The sequence below is a fragment of the Miscanthus floridulus genome, chromosome 8 (assembly GCF_019320115.1).
Source record: "Miscanthus floridulus cultivar M001 chromosome 8, ASM1932011v1, whole genome shotgun sequence".
Lineage (NCBI taxonomy): Eukaryota > Viridiplantae > Streptophyta > Magnoliopsida > Poales > Poaceae > Miscanthus > Miscanthus floridulus.
Genome location: NC_089587.1, coordinates 70137561 through 70156463, shown reverse-complemented (window position 1 = coordinate 70156463; position 18903 = coordinate 70137561). Strand labels below are relative to the sequence as shown.

At 39.3% G+C, this 18903-nt stretch overlaps 1 pseudogene; it reads right to left on the bottom strand.

The window, feature by feature from the left end:
- The window catches only part of LOC136469319 (uncharacterized), a 42032-nt pseudogene extending 24451 nt beyond the window's left edge, over positions 1-17581 (bottom strand).
- Between the last annotated feature and the right edge of the window lie 1322 nt (positions 17582-18903).

The window sequence follows — 18903 nt, the reverse complement described above, 5'->3', positions numbered from 1 at the left end:
AGGTAGTGGCGGGCAATTCATTGTCCTTCGGAAGCATCTTCTTTTGGATTTTTAGTAACTCTCCAAATCCCTTGTCAGATACACCATTCTTTGCCTTCCATTGCAGCAATTCTAGTGTGGTTCCCAACTTTTTCTGCCCTGCATCACAAGTTGGGTACAGCAATTTCTTATGATCTTCTAGCATCCGCTCGAACTTGATCTTCTCCTTTTCACTTTCACATTCTCTTTGTGTGTCACGAATGACCTGACAAAGATCATCAGCGGGCTTATCTTCTGCGGCTACCTCTTCTTTAGCTTCTCCAATTGCAGTATCATTGAAGCACGCATCATCGGGAATAATATCATTGTCGTCCCATTGTTCTTCTTCACCTTCTTCCATTACAATGCCGGTTTCTCCGTGCTTCGTCTAACAAATATAGTTTGGCATGAAACCCGACTTGAATAAGTGTGAATAAAGAGTCCTTGAGCAAGGATATTCCACCATATTCTTACATATGGCACATGGGCAGCACATGAAATCATCGCGTTTGTTTGCCTCGGCCGCACGTAACAAAGAATGCACGCCGTCAATGAACTCTTGGGAGCGGTGATCAGCATTGTACATCCAATGCCGGCTCATCTGCATTACATAACATAAATATCATATTAAAACCTAGATCATAATTAATTATTTATACAACATGCGTGCCACCACAAAAGGTACAAATTTATGAAAGCATCGCTACAATGTAGACAATCCCAGCTACCACTAAAAGAACTCAGGCTAAAATACATTTTAGGAGCACAAGGATTTCGCGACCAATCTCAACTAAAACAGACAGATCCCCCGATTGTGCAACATCTTTGGGCTTCTTTGGCTGGATCACTGCCTCATTAGCCGCCGTATCTGCCTGTTGTGCAAGATATTTTTGCACGAGTTCAACATACTCTTCCTCCCAGTAGAAGCCTGAACATCGTCCACTATCATCCCACTGAAATTAAAACAAAAAATTAAAACTTTAATCACAACCATCATGAAAATAGGTATAAACTAACCATAATCATAAAATACGATAAAATAACTCACATTGCGATCCAGACACTTGTAGAAGATACGACCCTTGTTGGGACCCTCCTTCTTCACTCGGTACTCCATCATAATCTTTGTCTCATCACGACACTTGCTGCAAGGAATGAGAGGGAGGCCCGGCCTAAGTCGCTTTGGAAACCCATGAGAGGCCGAGGACCCGGAAGCAGTTGGCATCTACTCTCTATACTCATTTTTTAATACACTATAAATTTCTCATTTTATAAACAAATAAAATTAAGAAACTATAAAATTATCTATATCTCTAAACAATGAAGTGTGCTATGCATGCTAGAAATAAAAAGTGAATACTAATTTTAAATACCTACTTTAACCTTTCTTCATCCAAATATGCAAACTATAAGTTATTTTGAGCTCAAATTGTTTACAAATAAAAAAAACACCATAAAAACAATATATATATAGTGAACAATATGAGATAAGCCAATGATGAAAAATGAGAGTATGAGATTGGTAACCTTTACAACTGAAGAATCGACGGAGGAATCGAAGAAATTGACGGAGGAATCGAAGAATGGATGGAGGAACAATGGAGGGAGGAAGCAAGAACACTAGTGCAGTGAGCTTCAAAATGTGCTGAGCTCGGGCTCGGAGAGGAAGAATGAGACGGCCGGGATATAAAGGGGGGACCTTTAGTCCCGGCTGGTGGCTCTAACCGGGACTAAAGGTAACTTTCCAACCCCCGGCGCAACCACGGCCCGGGAGTAGACCTTTACTCCCGGTTGGAGCCACCAACCGGGAGTAAAAGTCTACCTTTAGTCCCGGTTGGTGGTTCCAACCGGGACTAAAGGTCCCTGCCACCTCTGTCTGGCGCAATAGCCGTTGGGCAGGGACCTTTAGTCCCGGTTGGAGCCACCAACCGGGACTAAAGGTCTCTCTAGTCCCGGACGCAAAAAAATGCCGGAACTAGAGTCCATTTTGGTCGAGGATCAAAGGTCTGTTCTCTACTAGTGGATACTCATATATATGAATTTAGTGCACAAATATTCTAAACAACTTATCTTTGGGATGACATTTCTAATCTTCTCCTCTCTACACCTCTTTAATAAAAAGAAAACGGCTAGCTATGATAAGATTGGACCAAGGCATCTCTAAGATAGACCATGCACCTTCTTCAAAGCATATTTTGATTCTAATTTTTTATAGCAAGTACGTCCTATATTGCAAAATACGTAAACATCCCCAAGATTGACCATGCACCCTCCTTAAAGCATATTTTCATGCTAAATTTTTCTAATAGCTAGTCCAACGTTGTAAGTGGTTGAGTACCTTTTTCTTTGCAAAGTGTCGTCAGCAAAATGAGCACTACTACCAAAACGGTTTTGGTTGATGCACCCGTTTTTACTGCATATGCAGTCGAAATTGCATTAAGTCAGGACATATGTGCAATGACCGTATTCCAGACTACCACATTTAGATGGACCTTTTTTCACATGCGCACTACTACTACTACAGCCAGCCTTTTTAGAAACGGTTGTAGATGCTCTAAAGAGGCGACTAGGACAATCAGTCTCTACTCTCTCTCTCTCTCTCTCTTGCGCCTCAACTCTTCAAGTACAAGCTGTAGCATCTGAACTCAGTCTCTACTCTCTTGTGTTGATAGAAATAAGCTATTTCTAGAGATGGCTATCCAACCGCCCTTGCAAATGTGATCTGTAGAGGAAGCTGGCAACAACAGCTGCCCCTAGAAATCGATTTCTATAATCGGTTGTAAACCATATCCGCTTCTACAAATCATTTCACATAATCATCCAAAAATCATAAGTCGGGCCAAAAAAAATTTCTGAGGGACTCCACAAGGCAGCCACACAGTCACGCATCAGAAGTCACCCGACTTTTCTTGTGAGAATACGTGTGTTGCGCAGCAGGCAGGATTCAAAACTGAGACCTGTAGCCTCGCGCATAGCTCCTCAAACCACTCCACCCCAAAGTCACCTCTTTATAGGGCATGTTCATTTCCCTCATATTCATTTTGCCTGATTTTAAAATGAGTATTTGGGACCCTAAACGAATGTAAATAAAAAAAGTTTTCAACTATAACGTTGTACATATAGTCAACTACTATGACTTTGCTTTTCATTTCACCATCCGAGGTCATTTGAAAATTTTGAATTTCAAATATGAGAAATTCAAATATATTCTTCTATGGTTAAATATTTTACATGAAATAGTTGTCAAAAATAAAGTTGTATAACTCTTCGAGATCTACGACTTTGGATTTTGCCATTTCTCAATCCGAGTTCATTTGAAAATTTTGAAATTAAGACGTGAGGACTTCTAACCAAATTTTTGGACCATATATTATTTCAAATGAAAAAGTTCTCAACTCAATGTTTTTATATCTTTCCAAGATCTACAACTTTAGTTTTGGTTGTTTCTCCATTGGAGATCATTAGGAAATATCAAAATTTGAATTTCAAATTATGAAAACTTTAAACAAAATTTGTTAGATCCAAATGAATTCAAATGAAAATTTTGTCAACTACAAAGTTGTACGTAGAGTTTTTCTTCATCTGACTTCATTTAAAAAAGTTATAAAATTTACTCTGCTACACGTAAGTTTTCGAGAAGTGGACAAAATTTCTAAAAATTCCTAAAGGAAGCAAGCAAAAAAACTCAGGTTGTAACACCAGTCTGGTAAGATTAGCGAATGCACATACTGTCGGAAAAATCTGATGTTGTCTGCCTTGGAAAAAACAGGAGAAGTAGGGGAGGTTGTGAGAGAGTGGAGACAGAAAAGAGGGCAAGGGAGAGCACACTAGTTAGGTATGGAGAAGGGGCACCACGCCATGTCGTGACTTATATTATATAATACTTAGCTAGAGGAAAATGAGTGAGACTGCGAAACATGTGAGCATCTATGTGGAGCCATGTTGAGATCAAGACAGTTCAATTTGTATTTTTCATACTACTTTAGATCAACTTTCTGTTGAGCACAATAATGTTTATAGACATGAATGTTGTAGATATATATTACTCACAGCTGTACAAAACTAGTATATAGTGAAATAAAAAATTAATTTTGCATGTCCATGTATACTACAGTAATTAAATATGGTGGCAATAAATGTACATGGATCATCTTTTTCTGTATACCATAAATATATGTATGCTATGCTAATAAAATATGGTGGTTCTACACAACTCATCATGATTATAAGAAATTCATAAATGTTAGCTACTTCTTTAGATTTACGTGTTTTCTATATTAATAGTAATGCAATAAATAGTTTTTTGTAGATTTTGTACTCATATATTAATTTTGTTGCACACATACTCTAAACAACATATCTGTGGGACGATATATCTCTACCTTTTTTTAAAAAAATGGCTAGCTATCAGAAGATTAGACCAAGGCATCTCTAAGGTACACCGTGCACCTTCTCGAAGCATATTTTGATGCTAACTTCTATAACAGGTCCTATATTGCAAAATATCTAGGCATCCCTAAGATAGACCATGCACCCTCTTTAAAGCTTAGTTTCATGCTAAATTTTTCTAATAGCTAGTCCAATGTCCTGTAGAACTAACACTACTACAGAATTGAACATCGGTGCCGGTAAACCGGCACAACCAAAGCGCGGCCTCATCACTGTCGGTTCTAAAACTGACAGTGATTAGGTTTTCAAAAAACCCAAAAAAATCGTGCTGAAAAAATAGGAATGGTTTTTTTTCAAATACTAGGAGAGACCCACTGAGCAACCACACGATTTTTCCAGTGAAAAACGCGCGCTTCATATCCACCGGTGCTCGAACCCACGACCTCAGGCTTCACGCGTTTGTCTCCTAACCACTCCATCTATAAATATACTTGTGTCCAAATGAGATATTCATCCTCCTCATTCTATCTTCATCTGGTTTTAAAATAAGTATTTGAGACCCTAAACGAATTCCAATCAAAAAGTTGCCAACTATAAAGTTTTATAACTTTTCAGATCTACAACTTTGGTCTTTATCCTTTCTCCATCAGAGGTCGTTTAAAAAATTTGAATTTCAAATGTGAGGAAATTTGGCCATAATTTTTTTTGGATAAATGATTTTAAATGAAAAAGTTATCAACTACAAAGTTGCATAACTTTTCGAGATCTACAACTTTTGTTTTTGTTGTTTCTCCATCCGAGGTCGTTTGAAAATTTTAAATTTCAAATGTGAGAATTTCAAATATGATTTTCGTTGGATAGTTGATTTCAAACAAAAAAGTTGTCAACTACAATGTTGCATAACTTTTCGAGATCTACAACTTTTGTTTTAGTGCTTCTCCGTCCGAGATCCTTAACTACAACTACACACTTATGACTATAGAGCATATGAATTCCTTTGGTATTAACTTCTATAAATCTTGTGAAACAAATATTTCAGCATCAAAACACAACTTTAAATAAAAAAGTTGTGAAGTACAAAGTTGCAAAAAATTTCGAGATCTAAAACATTTATTTTGATTGTTTCTCCATCAGAGATCCTTTTCTACAATTACACACTCACCTGTGACTATAGAGCATATGGACTCCTTTGGTATTAACTCTATAAAATATTATGATGCATATTTGGACATCCAAAATGACCTCATATCAAAAATGTTTGAACTACAAAGTTGTAGATCTTGAAAAGTACTACAACTTTGGTATAAAGATCATCTTAATCGGACATCATATGAGAAAGTTATAAAGTTTTTCGTGCAGCCTATCACTGCTAGTTCAAGCCACGAACTAGCAGTGATAGTATCACTGTCGGTTTTAGCAAAAAACCGGCAGTCATGACCCAACATCACTGCCGGTTCATAGCTAAAACTGACAGTGATATAAAGCGGCAGTGATGACCCAAATATCATTGCCGGTTGGTCTCCTACCACTGTCGGTTATTTGCCATCAGCCCTATCACTACCAGTTTGTAAGAAACTGACAGTGATGGGCCGACAGTGACAGTCAATTCTGTAGTAGTGTAATGGGTGTATGCAAGCCAGGATAGGACACAATCCAACACAATGCATGTATAGGTATGTAGCTACGGTCAATTATTCGATTAGGAAGGCCATTTGATAGATGAAGAATTGGAACGCATGACGTTGAATAAAGTAAAGGGCGTGGTTGGGTTGCTCACTGCACGTCGCCACGCCATAGCTATGGCTCCCCATAAAAATCGAAAGCACCTTCTTGGTTGGTGACGCAACAAAGGCTTCCACAAAAAATTGCGGTACGAAAGCTACCACAGAGTGTGGCGCTGAAATTGGACTCTACAAGTGTGGCGCGCCATACCTTTGGCGTAGCCAACAGTGGCTGGTAACCAAACAGGCCCAAAATCTCCAAGCTACAAGTCAAATCCAAACAGATATGCAACAAGATATATACATCCCATTGCAATTCAGATGCATGTTTAATTGTTAGACACATTCCATCTAGAGGAGCAAATAGTACTACTCAAAAGTAAGATGATGACAATGTATTTTCAATGGGTGCATGCAATCCTAGGAACACGGTCTAACACAGTGTATGTCTAGGTACATAGCTATGATGAATCATTTCGTCAGGAGGACCATCCAATAGATGAAGAATTGGAACCCATGGCATTTGAAAAAAAATCTCCAAGCTACAAGTCGTCCATGTAACTGCGCAACAAGATGTACATCCCATTGCAATGCATGGGCCTGTTTACTAGTCTAATCTAGATGAGCAAACAAACCAAAAATTTAAACAGTTTAACAATTTAGAACATGACAATATGAAGCCTACGGCATGACCAAGCGCTATCATGGAACATCCAAACATACACAGTGACACAGTCACGGTTCACAATCACGTGGACATGACGTGACTAGCTAACACATGCATGGAGCCAAAGGATGATGCATATATATAGAGTCGCCTCCATCAAGCTCCTTCATAGTGTATACCATTATACCATTACAACAGGAACACCGATCTAAACAAGATATGATCTAGAATTTAAAACGGTCCATCAGTAATAATTCAGAAGGTGAAAGTACAACTATAGTTAAATTATGACACAATGAGGCACTCTTAAAGAACATCAACATAAAGATGCACGGTACTTAGTTTGCCCAAACCTAATCCATTTAACACGCATTCTCAAATTCTCAAATGAAAAATGAAAATTAAGTAGGCAAGTTTGTTCCAAACTTCCATTCATATCACTCCAATCTAGAGACTGCAAGCTGAGCAAATTTACGAGAAGTAGTGCTACTTGAAATGCTCTTGAGGCCTTGATGGCGGCTTCGGCCTAGCTGCGGTTGAGCTATACCATGATCTCTGACACAGCAATGCACGCTTCCTCTGACAAAAGATTCTTTGCACCTAGCCCATTCTAGTCACCTATTTTTTGTAGCAAGACACGAATGTTAGTGATATGGTATAGAGTTTTACCTCACACCAACAAGCTCATCGAATGGTAGTGATCTAGCATAGAGTTTTATTACCTCACGCAAACAAATTTATCGTAGGATTCAAAGTTGTGTGTGATTGAGAGCCACTGTCACGAAGGTTCAGAGTGAAAGATAGCGGATCCTTGCTTTTTGAGAGTAGGGAAAGACTTTGATCTCTTATCTATATTTCATGCAGCGGGCATTGGCACTCACCATGGATGTGTTTCATACCATATATTTCCTCTATTAATTACCATATGATTTGAAATGCTACTAAAACTAGTTACATTACATATATGAAAGTATATATACACTACTAGAAAACAGACCTTTCACCCACTTCGATTTTAGCCTTTAGTCTTGATATTTTTTGCGTTCGGGACTAAAGGACTTTTAGTCCCGGTTCGTAATACCAACTGGGACTAAAAGTCATCTTTAGTCCCGGTTGGTAACACCAACCGGGACTAAAGAGTGACCTTTTAGTCCCGGTTGGTATCTTCAACCGGGACTAAAGGTCTTTTACCCGGGACTAAAGGTCTCCCACGAGTCTATTCAAAAGGAGAGCGCACATGACTCTGTCACAAGTGGTGTGCAGTTGAGTTGGTAATGTACCTACGTGCGAGGAGAGAGGTGTTGGGTTCGAATCTCACGTAGAGCAAGCGAGGCCTCGAGGATTTCCTTTATTTTTTTCTTCCGTGGGTGGACCTTTGTCCCGGGAATTTAGTCCCGGTTGGGAAAACCGGGACTAAAACCCGTTTCTCTAGTAGTGATATGTACTGTAATATGGTTTGATTTGTGCTATGTATGATTTTTGCAAGGTTTTTGACCAAAAAATGCATAAAACGGTAAAGATATAGAGCATGTTTCACCCACTGAAATGTGTGTGTGTTAGCACAAATATGCACCAAATACCTAAGCACTGTACATGCACTCATAGTGGCACGCTCGTTGCAGCCTCTATGAAAACCAAATCCTCTGGTTTTAGACAAAGGACCCTCTAGTATTCTCGAGTTTCACCAAGAGAGGTAGCTTATGTTTTCCAAAATGCTAAATGGTAAAGAGTTGGACACCGATATATTGTTGCCATTATTTGGGCTAAACAACTGTAGGTATTTTTAAACGCACACAGATAAATCCGTAAACGCACATATACCGTTGTAGCTTTCACCCGAGAGTATTCTAAGGTATCGTATTTATCCTCAGGGAAACAATGGTTAAGGAAGTTGATAGTTCACCATCATGTATCTACTAACTAGTATACTGACTAAACTAAAGTGAGGTTACGTGTTGTTTATGATAAGAGTTATGAATAATAACACACACATAAGAGAATTCCATAAATGAGCAGTCCAGCTAAATTGAGAGGACAACGGGTGAGTTCAAGGTTCCTGAATACTTTTCTATTACTTTGGTTCTATAGGGTATAACTAAATCATGGGTAAATATAGCGATCATACACAATAACACTTTGGAGCAACAGTACCTTTCCAACTCTCAAGGGGGTTGAGAAAGCGTAGTTAGGGGAAGGCTGCCTAAAGCTCTACGAACACCAATCCTAACATGGTGGATTACAACGGCCTGACAGAGATGTCACCCCTGGGGCTACCACAACTAATCGTAGGATTGAACGCAATCTCAGGTAACCTATAGTCTAGAAACCATGTCTATACTACGGATTACTACTCTAGTCACATATGATAACTAAAACACTCTATGCGAGCGAAGATCCCATGCTAAGATATGAAAACTATATTAACCATACACATGAAAGGCATAAAAGTAAATAGGGAAGATAACTATATTAAAGCATAAGTCTTGCAAAGGTAAGATATAAAGATATACCTGGCCTCCGAAGATTTCTTCAGAACCTGAGCATGGCTCAATTCTCCCTAACTCTCAACTAGAGCTATTCTACTTCTACATCTTGAAAGCTTTGTGGAGATTTCTCTCTTGTGGTGTATCTTGATCTGAATGAGAGATGGCTCTCTATGGGATGATGGCCTCCTAGAGGGGGCAGAGGGCTCCTTATATAGGGGAGATGGAGTAGGGACAAGGCATTGCCACGTCATCGATCTGCGTCAACTCCTTCGATCACCGTTGGATAAACCGACTTAAAACCGCCTTAAAATTAATGGTGTAGATCTTAGAAACGCATACGAGGCGGCGGAGACCGAACGGGCTCCGGAGTGGGCCGGCCAGTCTAGGGGTTGGGCCGGCCGGCCCACTTTCGTGGCAGTTGGGCCTCCCCCTTTGGCGGTGGGTCCTTGACTCCGTATTGAGTTGCCTTTTGCAGTTTTCACGAGTTGAATCACTTGTTGTCGTCGGTTTGCTCATTTGGAGTGTATGGCAGTGGTCTCGGGGCTGTTTTCTGAATAAATCGTCCTGCATTCACATATTCACCAAAACGTGTGGAATTCATTAGTTAAAAACCCTATACCTATGTTTGGTGATGGAATTAAGTATATATGTAGGATATGTTGACGGTTTATGATTGACATTAACAACCGTCAACAACAACCATTTAAACGGGCAAAATGACCATTTAAGTGGGATAAACGACCAATTAAGTAGAAATGGTGTACTACAATGCAGCATGCTTGAATGGTGTTTAACATGGACTAAATGATCATTTAGGCGAACAATGGATAACTCTCACTCTTTTGTGGTGATGCACGGCTAGGTTTACAAATAAACCAACAAAGGGTAAAAATCGTGCTTAATTATGGGACAGCAAACAAGATGCTTTAGTGAATTGATTTGGCATCATATTATTATTAGTCTACATTGATGACATAGCAGTTAACTCAGCAATCTTGAAATCTTATTTGATCAATTTACACCTTGCTTTTGAAAAGTTATGTATGTATACTTTGAAGTTGAACCCACTTAATTAAATATGCTTTTGGTGCATCTGCTATAAAGTTTTTTAGGTTTATGAAAATGGCATATAATTAAGTGGATCCTAAAAAATCCATGCTATAATGAAAATCTAGGTGCCTACATGTAACAAGGATTTGTGGCCTTTCCTAAGAAAGGTGAATTATTCGAGCATATCAAATTTGCCAGGAATGATTATTGCTTTTATTATTCCTATCCTTCAATTATTAAGAGATGAGGACTAATTTATTTTTATTTGTTTGGGGGTCAAGAAACTTTTGAGAAAACTGAGGAATGCTTGTTTTCACCACTTGTGCTTTGGGTGCATAGGTGGCGAGCACCCTTTAAGCTTTATGTGGTTGTGGAGGAGAAGGTAATTGGCGTTGTTTTGGCTCAAGATATGGAAGGAAAGGAATATATTATTATCACATATGTCGATTGTTGACTTTTGGACAGAGACAATATAAACCTTTAGTGATAAATTATGCTTATCGCTATATTATGCTTCTACTAAGTTGAGGCATTATTTATTATCTAGTACTGGCATAGTAGCATGTGTCAAGCCAATGTTATTGTACATATGTTGCTGGTCCTATTTTCAGTGGTAAGAATTAATAAGGAGGCATATGCACTTATTGAATATGATTTGGCATTTGAATATTTGAATTCCCGAATTATAGCAGAATTTATTTTTGAACATTGGATTGATAATGAGCATGGTTTAGAAGCCAGATATGTTACTTATACTAAATGTAAGTTGTATTTTGTTGGTCGTTTTGCAATGAATGTCAATGCATTGGTGCTATGTTTATTTTACCCAATAATGATGTTTTTTAGACCTCTAGCTGATCAGAATACTTTTGAATTAACAATCAAGCTACATATAAAGCTCATACATTAGGCTTATTAAAATTTTTGAAATCCAAGGATTTAAACATGTAAAAGCTTTTGGTGACTCATTGTTAGCACCACAGAAAGTGTCAAAGACCATTCGTTGTCTAGATGGGTCACTGAATGATTACCTTGACAAGTACCTAGATGTTTTATCTTACTTTGATGAATTTGCTATATATCCTATACCTCTGGGCCTGAGAATTTTCGAGCACATATATTATCACCAAAAAATCTGGCTATAATGCTTAGAAGATACATGTTTATATTATTGAAGAGCTGATGCTAAAGCTTGTTGATATGGATGTTCTAGAATAAAACTAGCTTGTCCAGATTTGTGAAAACCAGCATGGCCAGAATCTATACTATGCTTCACTCTAAAGACCGAATTGGCTAGTTTTCTAGCTCACATGCCAAAATTGGTTTGTCCAGATTCTGAAAGTAGCTTGGCCAGTATGCCTGTTAAGAGTGCTAACTCGGTCATTATGTCCCAAAACCATGGTGACACTCAGGTTATTGTATCTAGAGGAGACATATTATTACTCTGTTTACATAATCCTAGCTATGAAGTGGATAGAATGATTCGGCGATTAGCATTTAATTATATTTTAACTGATGGTGACTTGTACACAGTTGAAACGCTAAAGATGATTCTCTTTCGAAGTGTTTGGATTCATATCAAGCCTATGTTTCCATGGAAGAGATTCAAGAAGGAATTTGTGGTACACATCAATCGGCTCCTAAGATGAAGTGGTCCTTGAGACTGTTTAAGGAATATGTGATGTCATATTCTATTATGGTTTTTGCTGACTGTAATGACAACTTAATCAATAGGACTAACATGTATACTAAGATGTGTAAGACATGTTTAGAGAGGTATTATGAAAAAAGAACAAACAAGATCCGACGAGAAACAGAGTCAAAACAATAAATTATTTTGTGAAACAAATTCAAATTGGCAACAAAAGTTATCAACTCTTTAAAATCTTCATTTTTCAACAAAGCACTATATCAAATAATAAAAATGCAATAACACATTGGAGTACACCCATTCCTTCCATAAATAGTGTTCACATAAATGCTAAATAGTCGGCCACCCATTGTTTCGTCAACTAAGGCTAAATGGTTGTACAAAAAAGGTAAGACTGTACATTGTGTACTATTTAGATGGTGTTTTTTTCTGAATTGTTTAAGCACTGAATGGAGTAGATAGGCATAACTTAACCTTTCAATTTCAATCCTTCATGCATTTGTTTGCTTATTTTGGGGCCTTTTGGTTGAGCTCCTCAACCTACTCCTGCTTTATTTTCTAAAGCTGAGGCAAATGGGCAAAAGAACCACCTCCTCCACAGGTGGACATTGATCAAAACTCTTTACAATTTGTACTAGAATGGAGGAGCAGCAAAAAAAACTGTTCTGCACACCACTTCTCCCGCCGCTTATAATCAAACTTCAAAACCATCCTACTCTCATTTACTGTTAATTAAACATAATCTAGATTATCAATAGCTGTTTAGGATTTGAGATATTATATATTTAGATGGTAAGTTCTATCCTGAGGTGATTTTAATTGAGTGATTAGCATGTTATCAATAACCAGAGTACACCTGTTATTCATTCAGATCAGATTGACCTTAGTGGTAGATTGGGCACTTCGTTACATCAGCTCTAAAAGGATGTTGTCCAAAAAAATACACATTGTGAAAAACTGCACCTCTAATAAACACTTGGTATTTTTTTTCTAACCTTAGTGGTAGGCTTGAGTAGTTTGTTACATCATATCCAAATGCAGGTTTTCCATAAACATATATACACTATCACAAAATAGACCTCTAGGGTACTATCTCCGTACAATACCAAGCAATATACACGTAATCTCAACTTTTGCAAGCCGTTTGCAGATCAACATCTCTCGCTAAAAGGATGAGAACAGAAAAGGAAGAATAACAACCGTGTCTCTATTGATTAGTTTGGTTAGATTTAGTATGATTGGTATCTTGATCACTTTTCCCATTCAAGTACAACAACATAAAGGTTTGATGCACTATTTCTGTACATTATCCATATGGTTGTTATTACTAGCTACAACTATGCAGCCTCAACTTATGTAGATTGTGTCCTTATTTGGATAACCTTTTTCCACTAAAGTGCGACAAAATAAAGATCTAACGTACTATGAATCATACAGCCTCAACTGATGTATATCATTTAGAGAACCAATAGAAATAAGGCAGAGTAACTATATTAGTCTATTAGTTTATTAGCTAAGGTTGTCGATATTTTGATCCCATTCTGTAGGCTTCTTGATGTGCATGCCCATACCCCTAATTCAACAGTTCATGGTCCTTTTCAAATTCATGTAGCAGAAATTATATATAGATGCATTTTTTTCAAGGCACAAAAGCATGTTTCGCCATATATGCACACATACTATCACAAAATGGACCTCAAACATACAATTTTCATACAATTCTCAAACCACAGCTAGCCTCAACTTATGCAAGCCATTTACAAAAGGACATCTCCAGTTAAAAGGATGAGATCAGACAAGAAAGAAACACCATATTCTTCAATTAATTTAGCTAGATTCAATATGATAGGTGACAAACACTATTTCTTTACGAACCTCAACTTACAATTTATGAAAGTGGCCATCACATGAGCCGATCCAGGGGATAGCCATGGTCGTAGTTGGCAGCTGGGCTAAGGGACTGAGGGATGGTCAAGGAGGACCACATCAGACCAATCACAAGCTCGAATCATTTAACAGTATTGGACTTGGAGCTAGGGCCCTTCATTTTTTTTTCCTGCTGGACAATCCAACAGGAACGCACTACATAAATCGGTAGGGCTTCGTCCATCTGCAGTTTCCTCATGCAATGGGCTTCTACTGAAAACCCGGTGCAAAGGAAATTCCATGCTAAACTAATCAGGACAGCAGTACCAATCCAATCTTGACAAACAAATGATCCAGAAAATTAGATGGTTCAACAATTGAGAAGACAATATAATACCTACAACACGGCCAAATGCTATCAAGGAACTTCCATACACACACTGACACAATCACGGGTCATGGTCAATTTGACCAGAGCTGATTGACACATGCATGGAGCTCCATGACGCATTCATCACGACAACATATCTCTCTGAGCTGGGATTTATGCGCTCCTAACGCATTTTCTAACTGGAGTCATTGGATCCACAGGATCATAAAAATCAAGCTGCTGCACAGTGCACACCACCAGAACAAAAACACCCTTACACCCCCATATCTAGACAAGCCATGATTCAGAATTTAAAGCGGTTCATCAACAATTCTCAAGACAACAGTGGATTTACGACACGACGAGACGCTCTGAAGGATCGTCGACACACCAATGCATGGTACTCGATCAGTTCGACCAGAACGGACCCATGCAGCACACACAGTTCTCAAACCTTCGAAATGAAAAATGCAAATTAAGTAAACAAGTTTATTTGTTCTGATCGATCGCTCCAGTCCAGAGCAGATCAATAATGTACGGGCGGTGGCGCTGCTTGAGACGCCCTTGGGGCCCTGATGGTGCATCCGGCCTAATTGGTGTTGAGCAATAGCAGGATCTCCGACATAGCTAGCTTGTACACTTCCTCTGGTGAAGGATTCTCTCCGTCCATTCTAATCACCTATTTTGTCAAAAGATGTGAATGTTAGTGAGATGTCATAAAGGTTACCTCATGCAAATAAGCAAGTTCTCTGCATGAGATATATATGTATATATCTAAAAGTATGAATATACTTTGTCAGGTAATGCATTGTTGTCAGATTCAACGAAGATATATATTGAATTAGATATTGGTGCCTGAATTCTGATATATTTTTTCGAACAATGAATTCTGATATATAGAGTGTGGCAAAATGTCTACAGTGGGCATTATTGTTTGTGACTGGGTTCTCCCTCTTGGATATATATGCATGTTTATGCATTCATGTTGTATTACTGCTAGGGTGAAAGATATCATGCTCAGAATGCAAATTCATCTTTGGTGGAACATGGAACTGCAAGATGGTACACACATCATTCAAGTAACAAGTGGCCTTGACTACCGAGTGACTATTCAAATAGTGTACTGCTGAACTAATCAAATCAATATGGCAAAACAAACCTTTTGATGAAATACTAGCTAGACTCCATTAATAAAGTTATATTAATCGGACCAACTAGTAGCATTTATGTGAAACAAGAAGTTAATCATAGAGTTAGTCACATAATAATTCCTACAGAGTTACAAATCCACAGTGCAGTCAAAAGAATTGAAGGATATGGGAACTTGGGTCATATATGTATTTCTAACCTTAGTGATTGGCTTGAGTAGTTTGTTACGTCAACTCCAAAAGCATGTTTCCATAAAAAAAATACATATTGAAAATAAAATAGACCTCTAGTAACATACTGTTTTCTTATGGTTACCAAATCACGCAGTCTCAGCTTCTGCAAGCCGTTTTGCAAACCAAAATCTCAATTTAAAAGCAAGAAATCGAGTAAGGAAGAATAACCATATTTGTTGATTAGTTTAGCTAGATTCAAAAGGCAGAGTAACCATGTTTGTCCAATAGTCTAGCTACATTTAGGTTGGTCAGTATTTAGATCAAACCATTTTGTGCGTCACCTTTGTAAATGGTCAGGCAGGCTCCTCGTTAACAGAGAGATAGCCACCTACTGAATTCCGGGCTCTCCCCAATCCTCTAATAGGGTGTTTGGTTTAAGGAATGAGTTGGTCCATCATCATCTTCTCACTCCATACTTTTTTGTTTGATTTGTGGAATGAAATAGTTTGATCTATCATCACCTTATTCATCACAAGCTAAATAACAGTTCAATACTAATATGAGGTAAATTTACGGTGTGTTTGGTTTGTAGAGTCATCCATACTTCATGAGGTGATGCATCATGAGTTCATCCCATGAATTTTGGTGGAATCAACTCATTTCTCATGCATATACAATTATTAGCTTGCCAGAAATGAGGTGATGATGAATCAACTCATTCTATTCCACAAACCAAATAAAAAAAGTGAGGAGTGAAAAGAAGATGGACCAAACCATTCTTCAAACCAAACACACACTTAGGCTTCGTTTCGGTTATGACGTTCCGGGTCGTTTCTGGCCAGGGAACGGTTCTGGTCTTGTAGAAATAACCGAAGAAATGGTGAGGCCGGGAATCAAACCGCAATAACCGAACGAGGCCTTAAGTAATGGACTTGTGATACACCACCTCATCCAGAATGATTTCATTTCTCAAACCAAACACCCAATAAAAATACTAACCAGTTCCCCCACGTCATGGTTACTAACTAATGCGAGTTCCCATTCCTGTATACAAACAAGCCACTACAACAACCATGAAACCAAGAGGATATGATGCTCCATCAAGTAGAAGCTACTTACACGGGCATAGATGTTGAGCACGGAGCGGGCAGCGTCGGAATCGACCTGCGCCGTGACGACGTCGATCCCGTGGTTGTTCAGCACGGACAGCACCATGACCATGTTCTGCATGCCGAGGTGGCGCGGCACGGATACGTTGATGTACGCGTTGTCGTTCGACACGCTGAGCACAAGGTTCGGCCATGAAAATGTCTGGAATCCGACTTGCCCCGCGGCCGCCATGGGGAGCTGCGGTGGCGCTGGCACTGCTGCAGCAAGTGGCTGCTGCAGCGGCTGTGGCTGCGGGACGTCCGCAGATATTGGCACGGCCGCAGCAAGTGGCTGCAGCGGCGACGGCGGCACATCGTCGTGGCAGCCATCTGGGACGTCCAAAAACATGGCCGCCGGCGCCATCCCCTGGGCGGTCTGTGGTGGCGCCGACGAGGAGGAGGCCGCCCCCTCAGCGGCCACCTGCCGCGCCAGCGCCAGCTCCTGCTTGCGCTTCTCCAGCATGGCCTTGGTCTTCTCTAGCGACTGGATGTAGTCGATCGCCTGTCCCACTACGTTCCCCTTGTCACTCTGTACGTCGTCAGAAACTCAACAAATCAGATCACAGTATCCACCATTAATTCACCAGTGACTGAGTGACTGCATCTTCTTCCAAGCCCTAGCTAGCTATCGCATCAGAGAATTGCAATTCGCATCGATCGTGTCATCTGATCGAGAGCCTTACCTTGTCAGTGACGTGGGGCACGAGCGCCTGCAGCTCGCCGAAGTAATTCCTCAGCCGACTACGGCGCTTCCTCTCCGCGATCATCCGCATCCGATTCCGGCGCGCCTTGGGGGTTTCTTTGTTGTCAGCAGCGTTGCCGGCGGCAGAGACGGCGTCGATGTTCTCCTCCGGGTCCGCGATGGTAGTCGAAGAACCACCGGTTTCAGCCATGGCAGAAAGCAGGGTGGAGTAGGATTTTGGAGGAGGGGAGGGGAGCGAGGCGTAATGGGATTTTGGAGGGCGCTCTTGAGCCTTTATTATTTGTAAAATAAAAGGATGGGGAACTTGCTTACCACATGTTTTTTTTTCTGAATTTAACTTTAATCTCTTTCACTGGTCAGAGATGCCTGCAGAAGGAAAAATGGCAGTAGTGCAAAGGATGTGTAACGTCTCCGGTCTCCCGGCCGGCGATTAGCCGTTTCATGTTAATTTGGCTGTCTTTCCTGCACTCAGTAATAATATAATAATTTTTTTATATTATTGATAATTGAGAATGATGAGTTCCGCTCACAATATTAATAGATATTTTTAATTACTACTATACTTCCTTACAAACAAGGAGGGTAAACTGTACTCAATAATTACTTGCCAGAGTTATAAGCTAAATTCTTTGTGTGGGAGTAAGTGCAAATTTTGTCTACTTGGCCTTTTAGAAATCACAAACTATGTGACCTTTAAAAAAAGGTATACTCTTATACGCAGGTTATTTCTAAGGCAACATACTGGACCCATGTTTTTAGAAAGAAAAAAACGAGATCCAGCCTAGGAGGAACTAGCTGTTTTTTTCATGAAGAAGACAAATAGGCATCCAAATTTAGAGGACCTAAACCTGGATGTTCGGTTGCATGACCACACCTTCCACCAACCAGTTGAACTAGGCTCACTTTATTTTTGTTTAGAAAAAAATGAAGTAGCAGGGTGGTTGGATACTTGGCCTTTTTTTTAGAAAAACGTAGAGGAGGCGCAGGCCTCTACTGGAATTAATATAACCAAACAAAACAAAGTTTTGTTACAAACAAAAGTAGCAGGCGGAGCAAAGGTGCTCAAGAAACAAAACATATATATATAAAGAAAAAAAGCCAAACTAAGGAGATTGAACAAGACTGTTTAACCATGAATCAATAAAAGAAAAAAGCTTCTTTTTTGCACGTACTAGGAACAGCACAAATTCTGACATGAAAGCTCTCTTTGAGTCTTCGAGTGAAGAAGGCAGCAGTTGATTGAAGATGAGGCCATTCTGTGCTTCCCAAATGGTCCAACACATTAAGATTATAATTTTCATGAAGAAAGGCACATGTAATTGTCTCCTGAAGTTCTCTAGATTTTTTTAAAAAAAATCTAGGTGAGGGTTTACTTGAATTTGTAACCAGGCCAAGCAAGCTGAAGCAAAGAGACAGTGAATGAAGAGGTGCCCCAATGATTCTTCTAATAGGCCGATGCAAAAAAACTTTATGCTGGTTTTGACAGGTGTTAGACCTATAGGATCACTAGGA